Genomic DNA, 6,000 nt, shown 5'->3' with positions numbered 1-6,000 from the left:
AGAGAGAGAGAAGCCTGCATGGGTTTTGATTAGAATTGTACTGAATTTACAGATAATTTCAGGGAGCATTGATATCTTTATGAATATTGAGTCTTCCAATTCAAAAACATGGGGTATTCTCCATTTAGTTTGGTCTTCACTACTTTCTATAAGCAACTTTCTTTTTTTTTTAAATTTGTTTATTTTTGGCTGTGTTGGGTCTTTGTTGCTGCACGTGGGCTTTCTCTAGCTGTGGCGAGTGGGGGCTACTCTTCGTTGCGGTGTGCGGGCTTCTCATTGCGGTGGCTTCTCTTGTTGTGTAGCACCGGCTCTAGGCACATGGGCTTCGGTAGTTGTGGCTTGCAGGCCGTGGAGAGCAGGTTCAGTAGTTGTGGCACACGGGCTTAGCTGCTCTGCGGCATGTGGGATCTTCCCGGACCAGGGCTCGAACCCGTGTCCCCTGCGCTGGCAGGCGGATTCTTCAACCACTGCGTCACCAGGGAAGCCCACAATGTTTTATTAATAGTTGTCAGTATAGAGGTCTATGAACATTTTGGTTAAAATTATCCTTAAGAATCCTCGTGCACCACTGGTGGGAATTTAAAATGGTAGAACTACTTCGAAAAACAGTTTGGGCAGTTTCTTAAGAAGTTAAACATACAATTAATATTTGACTGAGCCATTCCACTCCTAAATATCTATCTAAGGGAAGCTAAAACAAGTCCACGTGAAGATCTGCACATAAATGTTCAAAGCAGCACTATTCACAATAGCCAAGCAGTGAAAAAAACCCCAGTATCCATCACCTAGTTAATGTATAAACAGAATGTGGTAGACCCATAAATGGAAAACCATTCGGTAATAAAGAGGAATGAAACACTGGTGAAAGCTATAATGTGGATGAACCTCAAAAACCTAATGCTAAGTGAAAATACCTGATGTAAAAGATCTTATATTTTGATTACATTTATATTTCTTTTTCCTTTGGTTGCTCTCAATCTTTTCTCTTTGTTTTATAGCAATTGGTATATGTTACACCTTCGTGTGTTTTTATTCATATCTATCCTGCTTAGGATCGTTCTCTGCACTTCGCGGATCTGTGTGGTGGTGTTTTTTGTTAATTTTAGAAACGTCTGTCGTTATTTCTTCTACCCTGCACTTTCTTCTCATTCTGCAATTCCAATAACATGTTAAACTGTTTCACCTCATCTTGCAGATCTCACATGCAATTTTCCTTTTACTCTTCATTTTCTTTTTCTCTTTGCATGTTTGGATACTTTTTATTAATTTGTCTTCGAGTTCTCTTACTATTTCCTTTATGGTGTACAATCTGTTAATAAGCCCACTGAAATAATTATTCACCTCTGACACTGTAATTTTTCAATTCTAGCATTTCCACTTGGCTCCTTTTTAGGAGTTCTCTTGGCTAGATTCTGATTTGTTCGCTCACGCCGTCCACCTTTCGCACAATATCCTTTAGCATACTGAACATACCAATTTTAAGACCCTGTCTGACAATTCTAATATCTGGGTTGTTTCTCTTGACTGACTATTTTTTCTCTTGACTCTGGGTCATATTTCCTTACTGCCTAATTTTTATTCATAATTGAATGCTGGCTGTTCATGAAAAAGAAGAGAGAGAGAGAGTTAGATAAATAAGATTTACATCTGTAAAGGACATCTCTCTTCTTCTGTCAGGCTGTTGGTTGCCTATTAATTTTCTATTTCTGCTGTCACAGATGACCACAAACGTAGCAACTTAAGCAGCACATACTTCATAATGCTATCGTTCTATAGGACAGAGGCTTGCACATAGGTCTTCCTGGGTTAAATCAAGGTATTGGCGGGCCCACATTCCCTTCTGGAGGCTCTAGGGGAGAATGTGTTTTCTTACCCATCCTGGCTTCTGAAGGCGGCCCACATTCTTTGGCTTACGGCCCTCATCCTTCATCATCAAAGTCAGCAACACTGCATCTTTCTGTACCTTTCTTCCATAGCCACCACTTCCTCTGACACTTCTGCCTTCCTCCCACCTCCATTTTTGAAGACCCTCGTGATTACCATGGGCCCGCTCAAAAAAGAACCTGGAGGTTCTTAACTTAATCATACCTGCAAGTCCCTTCTGCCATGTAAGAGAACATATCCACGGGTTTGGAAGATTAGTCTATGGATATTTTTGAGAGCCATTATTCTGCCTACCAAAGTTGCCACAGGCCAAGATATCAGCATGTACAGGCCACAGTCTTCTCCTGTAACTTCACAGTTTTAAGTTTGCAAGCTCCTTTAATCATACTGGGATTAACTTTAGATAGGAAAAAGTTATTACAACACATTCCTGAAATGCTAAAACATTTTCTTCCAAATTGTTCAAAAATACCTTACTCCAAAGGGAAATCTCAAGTTTTCTGTTAGGAGAAGTTGAAATTACAAATTCAAATGGAAGAAAATGATAACTTCAAGGATTTCAGAATACACGGGACACACGCCCATCTGAGGGCTTTTGTACAGACCACTGCTCCCACAGATATACCCTTAGGCAAACTCTTTCACCTCCTGCAAGTCTTAAATCATCCTCTCAGAAGGCTGAACACGCCTGCCATATTCAAACATGACCACCACTAGAACGTAAGCTCTACAGGGGCACATTCTTTATCCGTTTTTGTTCACTGGTACTTATCAAGCACCTAGGATGGTTGCTGGCACACAGTAGGTACTCAATAGTTTGCTGAATGAACGAATGGAAGACATGCCAATGATTTATTTATTGGGGAAACAAATATTTACTTAGCGATTATCTGCTAGGCACTCTGAAAAGTGCTTTATGTATAATATCTCATTTGCATAGTACTTACTGGTCAAGAAGAGTAGTTCTCAACCTTGGTTGCTCATAAAAATTGACTGTAGAGTTTAAAAATTTTCAGATAGCTGTGCTATACAAAGACTCAGATTAAAAACAATAAACAGGAGACTGGCTTGGGCACCTACTTTTTTTTTTTTAGGCCGTATAAGTGACGCTTCCATACAGCCCAAGTTGAAGGAGGGTTACCTGCATTTTCACTTTAGATGTTCAATGGTATCAGACTTCTTTTTAGAACAGATGCAGGATTCTTGAATGTTATCAATTTAAGTGAAAAACACAGACAGGTCACTTCTCTGATTGGCACTACACTAGGTACTGGGGATAAAAGGATAAATACAAGAGGGTTTCTGCCACTGAGGGCCTCTCTGTATAAAAAGGAGAGAGGTTCTCCAGTCCAGCAGGTACTAGTGGCCAAGAGAGGCAAGCATACAGTATTGTGGAAACACAGAAGACTGGCTGAGTACTTAGTAAACATGGGAGGGGATGGGAGGGGCAGAGAGAGCATCAAGGAAGCTTGTGGGATGAGGTTAACTACCGAGTCAAGGAACCTCTGCTCTGCTGCAAGCAATCTAGCAAGCACTAAAATGGAAAGAAAAGCAAATTATCCTGTTTGCACCATTGTGGAAAAATCTAAAAAACACTGCGTGTAATTTTTATAGAAATGTGCCGAATAACTGCAATGTCTTTAAAAGGTGTAAGCGAAGAAAATGATTGAAGGGGCCAGGAAGAATCTGACGGAATTAAATTTACTCTCATAGTTATGCCTTGAGATCTACTTTGTGTGTAACTGAGCAAATTATAAATGAGTCATGACCGAAAAATTCAATATAAGGTTAGATTGTATGAGTGGGTGACTTGACATGAGGTAGGGAAAGATCAGGGCCAGATCAACAGAAGCCCTGCTAATGTGATGGCTTCTAATAGAAGAGAGAGTCCTGTTATTAATCCTTAAATCTGTACTGTTTAAAAATTAATTGCTAGCACTAACCATTTGTTGTACTTGGTAGGATTACAAACTGCAAAGGCTGAACACCAACCACCCTCCCCTTCAGAAATCCCCTTGTTTTTCAATTTGCCATATATGCTTTCCATCCCTCTGTAATCACATCTTCCTTGATCATAAATGTCAAATAATCCAAGGGGCAATCACTGTCCTGGAGAACCACAAACAGACACCCACTCCCCGCCCAGAGTTGTATAACACGTGGAATGTAACACACTATCTTTCCAAAATTCAAAAATTCTACGTCTAAGACACTTATAGCCCCAAGGCTTTTAGATAATATACTACAGAATTTTAATGATAGCTCATGATAGCATATACAAAGTGCCAGGTGCTTTCCACATATTGAATATTAACTCATTTAACATGACAACAACCTAAGAGGTGGTTACTATTATCATCATCCCCATTTTACAGACGAACAACCTGAAGCACAGGTAGAGTAACTTGACCGCAGCCGCACTGCTAGCAAGTGGCAGAGCTGTGATGCAAACCCAGGTCTTCCCGCCCTTCAGGCTCATTTAACCAAGTCTGGATTCAGCCTTAATTGAGGTGCTGTTTTATCTACATTACTTTGGCCAAGACGATATGCATAGGTTGCTTTTTTTCCCCCATATCTAAAGTGCCATATTACTTTCCCTGAACTTTGCCAGAAACATTTTTAAAGAGGTCTTAAATATGTTTACACTGTGAAACACTCGTTATATACTAAGTTCAGACACTTATTGTGCAAATACTGGGTCAAAGGTTACAAACACTTTCAAGGGTCTTGATGGACACTTGTAAATTACTTTCCAAAAGAACACATCCCTTCATGATGTCAAACAAAAGGGAAAAACACCATCCACATCCCATGCGAATTATTTCTGCTTCTGGAGTTGTGAGTCCAGTAAATGAGGTTTGACTAGATTCTGAGAAATTCAAGCACACTGACGTTCTCTACTATAAATCATTCTTCACAAGTTACTTCAAGCTTTGACCTCAAGTCTGTGCTTCCAAACATCTTAGAACTCTAAACAATCTAAATTAAAACGAAGCCTTTAATATGTCTTTATTTCACAAATGGGGAATCAAAGTGGCATGTATAATTTTATGCAGGTTGTTTCTGTGTTGAGATTTTATTGACTCGAGTCTTCCTCAGGAAAAGACTGTACAAGTTGCTAGATGGGATAACTAAACTGATAAGAACAGGTTACACGGAGAGGCAGTACTGCAGAGGGCTTAGACTGCCCGCGTTCAATGCCAGCCCCAGCATTTACTCTCCAGTAACCTTAGGGAAATTCCATAACCTCTGTGCCTCAATTTCCTCATCTATAACATGGGATGATAATAATAGTAACCTACTCATAAGTAAGGCTGTAAAATGCTTAGAACAGCGTGCGGCACCCAGTACGTTATCTTTCCAAGTTTACTGAACTTCCACTATGTACACTACATCTGCTATCTCATTTAATCACAACCTCACAAGTCAAATATTCTTGCCGTCATTTTACAGATGAGAAATGAAGACTCGAAGAAGTAACCCGGCCAAAATAATACGGGTGAGAAAGTGACGCAGCTGGGATTCAAATCCAGGTTTGTGTGGTTTCACAGCCCACAAGCCTTTTAAACTAAATCACATGACTAACTGTAAGAGTCAAGAATTATACAAAAGTTCTATCATTTTCTTTCACTAGAAAGAGGGCAGAATTCGTCAGGAAAGTTATTCTAAAGCTAATAAAAATGCGTTTCAAGAACGTATGAAACATGGGGAAAGAAAACACGGGAGATTCACCAAGTAGATCCTTATCTAACAGAACTTAAAATTCTATAGTGAAGATTTTAAACTCGTGGTGTGATAACCCAACAATCGCACTTATTAGAAAGCCCCTGCCACACAATCTACACTGTGGTGAGGAGCCTCGTTTCCGGGAATGCTTACTCTACTCCCCGCAGCATCTGTCACCGCCATGAGTGGGTGATCATAAGCACCACTGTCGTCTTCTTGATGCTATTAAGCAGATGGCAGCGCTAAATCCAAACGATGTAGGACATCTCCCCGGTGGACTCTGTTTTCACATACTACCATTATTCCACAATCCTCAGTGATCAATCTCATGTATTCTCAAGAACATGAACGAGCGAACCGACAGTGGCAACCGATTTACTGCCATTAGCA

At 40.1% G+C, this 6,000-nt stretch overlaps 1 protein-coding gene across 3 annotated transcripts in view; it reads right to left on the bottom strand.

Annotated features, from left to right (window-relative positions):
- KHDRBS3 (KH RNA binding domain containing, signal transduction associated 3) overlaps positions 1 to 6,000 on the bottom strand; it is a 155,425-nt gene that overhangs the window by 14,079 nt on the left and 135,346 nt on the right. The gene's annotated exons all lie outside the window — the stretch shown is intronic.

The sequence above is a fragment of the Neophocaena asiaeorientalis genome, unplaced genomic scaffold (assembly GCF_003031525.2).
Source record: "Neophocaena asiaeorientalis asiaeorientalis breed wild unplaced genomic scaffold, Neophocaena_asiaeorientalis_V1.1 scaffold177, whole genome shotgun sequence".
Taxonomy (NCBI): Eukaryota; Metazoa; Chordata; class Mammalia; order Artiodactyla; family Phocoenidae; genus Neophocaena; species Neophocaena asiaeorientalis.
Note: the sequence above shows the minus strand (reverse complement) of the source record. Positions and strands in the feature narration are given on the sequence as shown.